This window comes from Pongo abelii, chromosome 14 (genome assembly GCF_028885655.2).
Source record: "Pongo abelii isolate AG06213 chromosome 14, NHGRI_mPonAbe1-v2.0_pri, whole genome shotgun sequence".
Taxonomy (NCBI): Eukaryota; Metazoa; Chordata; class Mammalia; order Primates; family Hominidae; genus Pongo; species Pongo abelii.
The window spans coordinates 110,325,183-110,337,773 of NC_071999.2; the positions used below are offsets into that span (position 1 = coordinate 110,325,183).

The window sequence follows — 12,591 nt, forward strand, 5'->3', positions numbered from 1 at the left end:
TCAAGAGTTTGAATAAAAATTATTATATGATGGTGCCTAAGATGAGAAAACAAAATCACTCAAAAGTACTGTATTCTCCTGCAAAAAGTAATGGCACTAACAACACGGCATATTTCTTTTTCTTTTTTTGTGCCTTTTTCTGAAATAATTCTTTTAAGTCAGACATCTTTTCATTTGCAATATGTAAATTTGTTGTGTCTGACTTATAACTTTGAAAAAAGTCTTTTAATTTTTTTTTATATGTTAAAGTATAAGTTATATCTAACAAAATCAAAGTGTTCAATGAGTTTTGATGATTGAATATCCCTGTGAAAACACTGTCCAAAGAAAATTGAGAACATGTGTATTACCTAGAACGTTGCCTTGGGCCCCTGGGTCAGGCTCCCACTGCCCACACCATTCTGATTTCTATCACCCCAGATTGGTTTTGTTTGTTCTGGAACATCATAAAAATGGATTCACAGCCTGTATGTATAAATGTATAAATGCAAAATACACATATATTTTTGTATCCAGCTTTTTTGCTCAACATAATGATTACGAAAATCATTCACATTTTTTAATGTATTCACAGTTTTTTTAATTGCCTAGTGATATTTCATTATGTAAATATAAGATATTCAATTACTCATTCATATACTGGTGAACACTAGTGTTGTTTCTAGTCTAGGGCTAATATGAATGAGACTACAATGACTGTTCCTGTACAGTCATGTTTTAGGACCAATGTTTTTATTTTTATGGGGTAAATACCTACTAGTGGAATCATTGGGTCAGAAAGTGGGCACATGTTTAACTTTAGATGAAACTGCAAAGAGTTCTCCAAAGATTTTTTTTTCTAGGCCCATAAGCAATGTAAATAAATACCAAAAACTCCTTATTCCCACTGCCATGTATTATTGTTAATCTTTTTAACTTTAGTAATTCTATTTATTGAGAAATTATATTTTATTTGGATTAAGCTTACATTCCCCATAAGATAAAGATGTTGAGCATTTATTTCTTTAGATGCTAATTGACCGCGGACATATCTTCTTTTTCAGGTTGTCTACTCAAGTCTTTTCCCCATTTTCAATTTGGCTGTTGTTTTTATATATTTCCTTTAGATATTCTGAATGCAAACTTTGCAGATATTTTCACTGAGTTCATGGTTTGCCAATAATTTTAATAATATTTTATCATAAGCAGAACATTTTAATTTGATAAAGTTTTATTAATCAATCTTTATACAGTTATTACTTTTAGTGAATTCTCCAAAAATCTCTGCCTACCTAAAGTTCACAAAAATATCCACCTATGCTTACATCTAGTTGGTTTACAGCTTTATATTTTACATTTATGTCTGTGATTCACCTCAGATAAATTTATAAGTAAGGAGAATGGTAATTTTTTTTGCATGTTCAGTTATTCTAGCATTGTTTATTGAAAAGACATTCCTTTCTCATTAAATTATTAGGGAGCATTTTCAAAAACAGATGTTCATATGTTGTTTATTCTCAGAGATATTTTGGCTTTTAGTGTAAGGGTCTTACATGTCTTTTTTTCCCTAAAATTCTGTTTTTATGCTTCTTGTCCTGTTGATTGCTTTTCATATTTAGAAATCGTGATGTTTTTTCTCTGTAGACCTTGGATCAACTAACCCCAGTAAATTTATTTATTAGTCACTAAAATTATTTATATTTAGATTTCTTAAAACTTTTGCCTAAGTAATCACATCAATTGTGAATAGAGTTTTATTTCTTTCTTTTCAAAATTTACATATTTACTTACTTATACCAAAGCACAGTGGGTAAGAACTGTGTTACATTGTTGAATAGAAACAGTGACCCTGGAAATTCTTGTCATGTTATTACTCTTAGGGGAGAGTGTTCAATTATTTCGCTGTTAGATATGTTGCTAAGTATAGATGTATTGTAGATGTTCATAGATTGAATGAAGTTCTTGCTATATATGAGTTGCTGAAAGAATTTATCATGAATATATATATATAATTTTCTAAAATGTTGTCTCAGTATGTATTAAGATGATCACGTATATTTTTACATGATCATCTTAATACATACTGAGAAAACATTTTAGAAAATTATTAAAAAGTCAGGAAACAACAGGTGCTGGAGAGGATGTGGAGAAATAGGAACACTTTTACACTGTTGATGGGACTGTTAACTAGTTCAACCATTGTGGAAGACAGTGTGGTGATTCCTCAAGGATCTAGAACTAGAAATACCATTTGACCCAGCCATCCCATTACTGGGTATATACCCAAAGGATTATAAATCATGCTGCTATAAAGACACATGCACATGTATGTTTATTGCGGCACTATTCACAATAGCAAAGACTTGGAACCAACCCAAAAGTCCATCAATGATAGAGTGGATTAAGAAAACGTGGCACATATACACCATGGAATACTATGTAGCCATGAAAAGGGATGAGTCTGTGTCCTTTGTAGGGACATGGATGAAGCTGGAAACCATCATTCTCAGCAAACTATCGCAAGAACAAGAAACCAAACACCGCATGTTCTCACTCATAGGTGGGAATTGAACAATGAGAACACTTGGACACAGGAAGGGGAACATCACACATCACACACCGGGGACTGTTGTGGGATTGGGGGAGGGGGGAGGGGGGAGGGATAGCATTAGGTGATATACCTAATGCAAATGATAAGTTAATGGGTGCAGCACACCAACATGGCACATGTATACATATGTAACAAACCTGCAGGTTGTGCGCATGTACCCTAGAACTTAAAGTATAATTAAAAAAAAAAAAGATGATCGTATATTTTTAAATTCTGTTAATAATTGATTTATTTTTAAATGTTACACCAAGGGTGTGTATCTGGTATAAAGTCAAATTAGTCATGATATATTACCCCTTTTATGTAGTACAAGATCAAATTAGCTATGTGGAGTTAATGATCTTTGTGAGTCTGTTCATTAGGAATGTTGATCTATAGTTTTCCTATTTTGTCATTTCTTTGTTAGATTTTGCTATCATGTTGGCTGTGGACTTTAAAATGTTATGGGAAGTGTTCCCTCTTCTAAAATAATCTGTGTAAGGTGGATACTAGTTTCACAGTATCTATTCCTTAGATGTTTAATCTAATTAATCTACAAAACTATCTGTGTTTGTAGTTTTCCTTGTTAGAAGATACTTTTTAGTACTAATTCAATTTAATTAATAGATACATTGTTATCTGATTTTTTTCTCTTGTTTTGTTTTGGTAAGTTGTACTTTTGAGAAAAGTTTGTATTTAATCTGAGTTGCTAAATTTGTTGATACAAATTGTTCATAGTGTCTTCTTATTTTTAGGATATTTAATGATGTTCACACTTTTATTTCTAATATTGGTAATTGCTCATAGTATGTTCTTATTTTTGGGATATTTAATAATGTTCACACTTTTATTTTTGATATTGGTAATTAGTAATTCCCTCCCTCTCTCTCTCTATTTCTAGTTCTAACTCATTATCGCTCTTTTATACCAAATTTATTATCATAGCATGTCCATTTCTTCCTTTAGTTCTAGCATATTTGCTCTGTGTATTTTGAAGTCCCTTGTTAGGTTTATCATGTTTAGGGCTGTTATGCCTTCTTGATGAACGTGCTTATTATTACTTTCCTCTATCTTTTTATTTCCACTAATGTTCCTTACCTTGAATTCTGTTTTGTCCAATACTAGTATTTTCATACCCATTCTTTATAGCCATTGTTATTATTTTTACTTTAAATATGTGTGTTATTTTAATTTGATGTGTGTTATATGTAGTTGTTAAGCTCATTAAATAAATTTCTAATATCTGTTTACTTTTAAAAATGTCTATCCTTCTCTTGATTCTTTTAAAAGTTATTTCTGTCTCTTGCTTAAATTTCCCATGTGTTCAAACATGATGCCCATCTTGTATACAGATGTTTTATTATATTCATAATTTTTACTTTAAGATTTTTGTTTGATTGTATTAACATCTGAGTCATCTCTGAGTCTACTTTCGTTAACTATTTCTCCTATTGGTCATGGGTCACTTGTTATATATCTGGTAATTGCTTTTACTAATGTACGTGGACTTTTTTAGGAAGACAATGGTATAAGTGCATAAATACAAAAGCATATAAAGGATGACATACATGATATTCACCCCAGGAAAGGACACACGGCTACTCCTGTCAGTAATCTAACGTGTAGACCTGAGTGAATGTAGTGAATGTAGTCTCTACATAAGCTCGTTCTCAAGTTTGTTGTAGCATTTTTAGATTCAATTTACTGATAGTTACACTATTTTGAAAGAAGAATCAGAGCATTTCCCTTTAATGTTGCTTGAAATCCAAGTATCAGTAACACTTTAGAGAGATCATTGAGATATGAAGCCCACGCACTAGTTTTCCAAACCACTTGAATCTATTTCTTTTTTTAAACCAGTATTGCAGCTTTTTGAACTAGTGGGGAACTCACTTTGCTCTCTAGTTCTGTCCCTGGGGTTCTATGCATTGAGAAAGTTCTGACTTTTTCTGCTCTGATCTTGCCTTTGCAGTAGTTTATTTGTACCCAGCATGGGAAGGAGGCCTTCAAGGAGCTCTCCCTCAGCTCTCTGTCCCTGTGCCCAGCCTCCGATAGGCATTGCCATGCACTTATAGAAGGACATACAGAAGGTACTCTGCACTCTACTGGCCTGTCCTCAATGCTTGGAACACTGCCCATGTGCACTTGGTGGAGGTCCGTGGAAAGATCTGGGTTTAGGTGTGGATTGACTGTGGGTTTGGAGGGTCTATGGACTTCTCCATCCCTTGCTAGCCCATATAAAGCTGCTAAGTCCTCATTCCAGAGTTTGCTGGCTCTCCTGACTCTTCTCCACGGCATAGTTTCTTACCAACCAGGAGTGAAAGCAGGCATGGGTATCCTCTACCCTCCTCTGTCCTAATGTGTCCAGAATTTATTCCTTCCAGTGGGTTCTTGGTCTCACTGACTTCAAGAATGAAGCCACAGACCTTTGCAGTGAGTGTTACAGCTCTTAAAGATGGTGTGTCTGGAGTTTGTTCCTTTAGCTATACAGATGTACCCAGAGTTTCTTCCTTCTGGTGGGCTCACTGACTTCAGGAGTGAAGCTGCAGACCTTCGCAGTGAGTGTTACAGCTTTTAAAGGTGGCACATCTGGGGTTGTTCGTTCCTCCTGGTGGGTTCATGGTCTCGCTAACTTCAGGAATGAAGCCACAGATCCTAGTGGTGAGTGTTACAGCTCATAAAGGTAGTGCGGACCCAAAGAGTGAGCAGCAGCAAGATTTATTGTGAAGAGTGAAAGAACAAAGCTTTCACAGCATGGAAGAGGATGCAAGCGGATTGCGCTGCTGGCTCGGGTGGCCAGCTTTTATTCCCTTATTTGGCCCTGCCCACGTCCGGCTGATTGGTCCATTTTACAGAGTGCTGATTGGTGTGTTTTTACAGAGCACTGATTGGTGCGTTTACAAACCTTTAGCTAGACACAGAGTACTGATAGGTGTGTTTACAAACCTTTAGCTAGACACAGAGTGCTGATTGGTGCTTTTTTACAGAATGCTGATTGTTGCGTTTACAAACATTTAGCTAGACACAGACCACTGATTGTTTTGTTCACAATCCTTTAGCAAGACAGAAAAGTTCTCCAAGTCCCCACCTGACACAGAAGCCCAACTGGCTTCACCTCTCACTAACAAGGGCTCATCACTTTTTGTACTATGGCTTATTGTTTTTCTTTTTTTTGCAACAACAATTTTAATGGACTAAACAATCAAATCTATCACTTTTAAATGCTTAGTTAGCCTTCCTGTTTCTGGAATTAGGGTAGAACAACCGTTTTTTTGTGATTGCTACATCATAACTGTAAGTGAATCTCATGGTGTCTGACTTTTCAACAAATTGTTACTGCATGATTTTTGTTTTTTGAGCTATAGCAAATAATATTTATGTGTACCATCTAAAATAGTGTCTTGAGGAACAAATTAATTATAACTTAAAACTAGAATCTAAGAAAAATTTTTCTGTCTTATGGCTAAAGTTCACCACAACACAGTAAAGTTTAGGGGGAAAAATGTTTTAATATGTGAAGTCTTTCTTTTCATGTTCTACAAGAATATGAAATATGGATATTGATTAGAAAATGTATAGGTTCACTGTAGAAAAGATTTCTTAAATTCATGTTTTTGTAGTCTTCTAAATTTAGAAATCTGATTGTATTGCACACAAGCTTTTTCTTCTTTTTGTATATATATTTAATTTTTAAAGTACAATATAAAATTAGCAATAAAGAATTAAGGAACAATAAGATGAAATTAGGAAATACAGCAAAACCAGAATGGTGAGTTAATTTCTAGTGCTTGTGCAATTATAATAGTATTTATTGCAACTAGAAGCAGAAAAACAATGTTTGAGTACCTATATAATAACATAAGAATGATAATTTAAGCTTTCTTATTTAGTAAGGGATATTTGGAGTCCATCTATCTGTATGAGTCTCTAAAAAGGGGCTTTTGTAATAAATTCAGTCAACACCAATATTGGGCTTTATTGACATATAGTACAGGGAGCATCATTTCAGTTATAGGGCTCTGAGCAGATGCTGGTCAACAGAAGCAGTAATCATAACTGCATCCTTTCCTTCACACCTAGACAGTAGCATGACTACCAGTGATATTTTCTGGCTATGTCCCAACCAATCTCATCTTGAATTGTAACTCCCACAATTCGCACATGTTATGGGAGGAACCCAGTGGGAGGTAATTGAATCATGGGAGTGGGTCTTTCTCATGCTGTTCCCATGATAGTGAATAAGTTTCATGAGATCTGATGGTTTTATATGGAGGAGGTCCCCTGCACAAGCTCTTTCTTTACCTGCCACCATCCATGTAAGACGTGACTTGCTCCTCCTGGCCTTCCACCATGATTGTGAGGTCTCCCCAGCCACGTGGAGCACATAAGTCCATTAAACCTCTTTTTCTTGCCACTCTTGGGTATGCCTTTATTATCAGCACGAAAACAGACTAATACAGTAAATTGGTACCGGTAGAGTGGGGCACTGCTTAAAAAATACCCCAAAATGTGGAAGTGATTTTGGAACTGGGTAGAGGCAGGGGTTGGAACAGTTTAGGGAGCTTAGAAGAAGACAGGAAAATGTGAGAAAGTTTGGAACCTCCTACAGACTTTTTGAATGGCTTTGCCCAATATGCTGACAGTGATATGGACAATAAAATTCAGGTAGAGGTGGTCTCACATGGAGATGAGGAACTTGTTGGGAACTAGATAAATGTGACTCTTGTTATGTTTTAGCAAAGAGACTGGCAATGTTTTGCCCCTGCCCTACAGGTTTAGGGAAATTTGAACTTGAGAGAGATTATTTAGGGTATCTGTTGGAAGAAATTTCTAAGCAGCAAAGCATTCAAGAGGTGACTTGGGTGCTGTTAAAGACATTCAGTTTTATAAGGGAAGAAGAGCATAAAAGTTCAGAAAATTTGCAGCCTGACAACATGATAGAATAGAAAATCCCATTTTCTGAGAAGAAATTCAAGCCAGCTGTAGAAATTTGCATAAGTAATCAGGAGCTGAATGTTAATACCGTAGACAATGGGGAAAATGTCTCCCCGGCATATCAGAAGTCTGCATTGCAGCCCCTCCCATCACAGGCCCAAAGGTCTAGGAAGAAAGAATGGTTTCATGGGCAAGGACCAGGGTCCCAGTACTGTGTACAGCCTAGGGACTCGGTGTCCTACATCTCATGCCCTCCAGCCATGGCTAAAAGGGGCCAACATAGAGCTCAAGCCATTGGCTTAAGAGGGTGCAAGCCCCAAGTCTTGGCAGCTTCCAAGTGGTGTTGAGCCTATGGGTGCGCAGAAGTCAACAATTGGGATTTGGAAACCTCCACCTAGATTTCAGAGGATGTATGGAAATGCCTGAATTCCCAGGCAGAAGTTTGCTGCTGGGGTGGGGACCTTATGGAGAACCTCTGCTAGGGCAGTGCAGAAACAAAATGTGGGGTTGGAGCCCCCACACAGAGTCCCTAATGGGGCACTGCCTAGTGGAGCTGTGAGAAGAAGGCCACCGTCCTCCAGACCCCAGAATTGTAGATCCACTCACAGCTTGCACCATGCACCTGGAAAAGTCACAGACACTCAACACCAGCCTGTGAAAGCAGCCAGAAGGGAGGCTGTACCCTGCAAAGCCATAGGGGTGGAGCTGCCCAAGACCATGGGAACCCACCTCTTGTATCAGAGTGACCTGGATGTGAGACACGGAGTTAAAGGAGATCAGTTTGGAGCTTTAAGATTTGACTGCACCACTGGATTTCAGGCTTGCATGAGACATGTAGCCCCTTTGCTCTGGCCAGTTTCTCTTGTTTTGAATGGCTGTATTTACCCATGTCTGTACCTCCATTGTATCTAGGAAGCAACTAACTTGCTTTTGATTTTACAGGCTCGTAGGCAGAAGGGACCTGCCTTGTCTCTGATGAGACTTTGGACTGTGGACTTTTGAGTTGATGCAAAATGAGTTAAGACTTTGGGGGACTGTTGGGAAGGCATGATTGGTTTTGAAAAATGAGGACATGATATTTGGGAGGGGCCAGGGGAGGAATGATATAGTTTGGCTGTGTCCCCACCCATAGCTCATTTTGAATTGTAATTCCCACAATTCCCATGTGTTGTAGGAGGAACCCAGTCAGAGGTAACTTAATCATGGGGGTGTGTCCTTCTTGTGCTGCTCCCCTGATAGTGAATAAGTCTCATGAGGTCTGATTGTTTTATAAAGAGGAGTTCCCCTGCACGAGCTCTCTCTTTTCCTGCTGCCATACATGTAACGTGTGACTTGCTCTTCCTTGCCTTCCACCACGATTGTGAGGCCTCCCCAGCCACATGGAACTGTAAGCCCATTAAACCTCGTTTTCTTCCCAATCTCACCTATGGCTTTATCAGCAGCATGAAAATGGACTAATACAAACCATCGAAGAGAGGAAATGTAACACTGAGGTTTCAACTCAATTGCTGAAGCCCTAGGAGAAAATAATATTTACCAAGGAGACATAGTAGAACAGTGACAAAAGAGTAAATCAAATTCCCTAACCCAACTGCCCAAAGAATCATATGAAAAAAAAAAATAGCAAAAACAAACTATAAGATACCAACATAGCAAAATAAATAAAAATAAAATAGATCTAATTACTTATGGAACAATAACTTACTTTCATATTAAAGGATGCAAATGCACTTACAAAAGGAACTCAAAGCACTTTAAAAATGAAGCATTTGATTAATTTGAATCATATATATAAACATTATTTGAATGATAATATCTGGATATTAGAGCAGACTTCCAAGTCAGCTTGTTTTCCTTATGCCCAATGAAGTTGCTCCTCTGTTGCATTTTTAAAAATAAGACAAAGAATTTCCTTGTAAAAGAAAAAAGCAATAACCCCGTCCTTGGGTGTTCCTATAAGGCTTATGAACTGCGACTCCCTGATTGTTGCATTTTGCCTTATAGTGTCTCTGTGTGCAGATGAAGGATGGATGTTATCTTCCTGCTGTAATAGTTGATTTTATTCATGGGAAACTTTTGGCCTAGAGAAGTTTAACAATTCACAGTTTTTGCAGGGTGCAGCTGGGACCTTCTTCCAAGTCTCTCTACTTCATAGATTCAGCTGTTCATAGCACAGAATATAGCTGTCTTCGATAGATTTTTAAAAAGAGACAGGAATATTATAAATTTGCCAAGAGTGATAAATATCTACTTTAAAAGTACTAATTTCTAAATGCAGTAAAATAAAAAAGCATTAATAAATTAAATTTAATTTGATGCTTAAAGGTTTTAGCATTTGATTCTACATACAGGTAATGCTTCCTCCTTGTAAGCTTCGGCATTGTATTTTTACATATACAAATTACTCCTCAATCATCCTCTCTACATGGCAATAGCACTGAGATGATTCCAGCTATATGAGTGGTCATTTTCGAAGCCCATCACTTAGAATGTGCAAGACCCAAGAACACGTCCTTTCTGAATTTGTGCATGCCTTTGCTATTGCGCAGAATGACCTTCTAAACTGTTTTCTCTGCAAGACCTAATTATAAAATATTAATTTTTCGAATGAATGTGAAATGTTTCTGAATTCTTCCAGGCTTTTTTCCACACCTCTATTTTCCAGTGATTTCTTCATCTATGTGTTACAGGCTTAATCATATTATACTGTAGTATTTATTTTGTGTGTATTTAAGTAATTAGGCTTAGAACCCCCAGATTAAACTGGTTCATTAGCTAAAAAATCAGCAAAATATTTGATGCATAGTCATTTATTATTTTAGATTATTAAACAAATGAGAAATGAATAGCCATGTAAAGTGAAGTATCTGGATATCATGGGAACATTTAATGAGAACATTAAATACTTCTTTAGAGTACCATAAAAGATAAAAGATTATTTTAGCTGTGCAATAATTACAGTATTATTACAATTAACAAGAATTCCTGATAAAGGAGAGTTTCAAAAGGATTGCCCACGATTTCACAGTTGGTAACCAGTGGTGCCAGAATACAAACCTATTGTAACACTAATTCTTTATGACTTCACTATCGTCTAATACTGAATTCCATTTAGGGCAGTAGACACTGAACTTTCCATGATGTATAGTCTGTATTTTCAACTCTTTAGCTCTAGACCACCAGCACTGAGAGTGAGTTCTATTAATTCTTTCTCTTGAAAATAATCAATGTTCTCTGTTTGTAATACAGATATGGTGAGATTATTTCTACAGAGTCTTTAGAAATAAACCTTCTCAGCTATAAAATAGCAACTTAATGTAATATAGTGGAGAATATAATTGAATAATAAATAATGCTGCTATTTTTTGTCATTGGAATGATATAAACCATTAACAGATAAAGAAGAAAGGAATACATAATGTATCCCAGCAAAGTCATGAAATATAAAGGAAGTTTCACTTTTCACAATATGAAAAAATTTAATTTTAAAACCATCAAACATTAACAAGCAAAATATTAGCAAAAAAAGGATGACTACTATATCTGTATTTTTAAGTTTATTAGACTTTTTGAATGTTAATTACCAATATATTTATTGAATCTGATTTTGGCTGATTTGTAATACTTGGATATTTAAAAGGTAAAATGAGAATATTTAATAGAGACACTAACAAATGGAAGCATTAATTTGCTCAAAATTAGTAAAATGTGATAATGAGAACATTTAATAATTCTTTAGAGTACCATAAAATAAAAGATAAAATATTATTTTAGCTATGCAATAATTACAGTATTATTACAATTAACAAAGATTCATGATAAAGGAGAGTTTCAAAAGGATTGCCCACGATTTCACAGTTGGTAACCAGTGGTGCCAGAATACAAACCTTTTTAATTCAGTGCCCATATCACAGTTATATTGAGCAGTGGCACATTTTTTTAAGAACAGACAGAATGTGCATATGAGTTCTAGGGTCATTTTTGAAATATATCCATTATTAAATAATAGAGAGATATCAAACTCATGTCTTCTGTGTCGTAAGTCAGTTTACTACATACATGTGAACTGATGATGTAGAAAGCAGTAATACTAAAATGCCAAACATCACATCAACTGTCCAGTCCATCCGATGCTCTTGGTCCTAGTACTATCTAGAGAATTTTAAAAGAAAAAGATTACTTCCATTGCTTCTTATATTCACTCATGTATTTATTATTTTTTAAATTCACTTATTCATATTTTTTCATCAAATGCTGAATACACCTGTTAATATGAACTTGATATGTATTTGATATCTATATCAGTAATAAGTTCATAACTGTAGGTAATGCTTATATTAATTAAGACATGAAAAATCTCTTTGAAACTTACACAATTTTATATTAATATTAGGTAATGTAAATGATGAGAAATGAGAAATGAGAGATAGCTTATACCCAGAGACACAAATAAATTGCTCATGAAGGAGAAGAAAAACTCTAGCAGAATTACACAATTTGGTGACAACAAGGAGCACCAAGTAATGAGTGGAAGGAGTGTGTGATCATTGGGTAATGAAGTAAAAAATTTAATTTTACTAAAGCAAACAATGTTTCTACATGAGAATAGTAGAACACAAGACTTCATAAATCTTTAAACACACACATACACATACAGATCTTGCTATTACTAATAGTTGCAAACCCTTCATAATCTTAATTGTAAGTACTGGGCTCCCTGAGAGCTCTCTCGCAACTATAACTCTTCATGGACCTCAAACTTACTAGGATCTTCCATTTTTCTATTCTCCTTATTCTAACGTTTCTCTTCTACTCAGCTTTAATTGATGGGTCAGTGATCACAACAACTCAGCTGCATTAACCTTTGCCCTGCCCACTTTGTCGATTCCTTTGGTATTAACAATCCTTGTTAAATCTTCACTACTTCATACTCCATACCCTGTACTCTTACATATGAACTTAATGTGGCTGAAACAGGTCCTGGGGTTTGGCACCAAACCATCCAATAAACTAAGAGAAATTTTGCATTTTGTGGTGTCCAACCTCAGAATGTTTCAACAGTTAATTTTTTCAGTACCCATTAGAAA

At 35.7% G+C, this 12,591-nt stretch overlaps 1 long non-coding RNA gene across 2 annotated transcripts in view; it reads left to right on the forward strand.

The window, feature by feature from the left end:
- The first annotated feature begins 5,589 nt into the window (after window positions 1–5,589).
- Window positions 5,590–12,591, forward strand: part of LOC129049594 (uncharacterized) — a 74,204-nt gene continuing 67,202 nt past the window's right edge. The window contains exon 1 of one of the 2 annotated variants that reach the window (XR_008512817.2): window positions 5,590–5,863. This is a non-coding gene — a long non-coding RNA (uncharacterized LOC129049594). The remainder of the gene's footprint in view (window positions 5,864–12,591) is intronic. The other variant, XR_008512816.1, reaches the window with a different exon arrangement.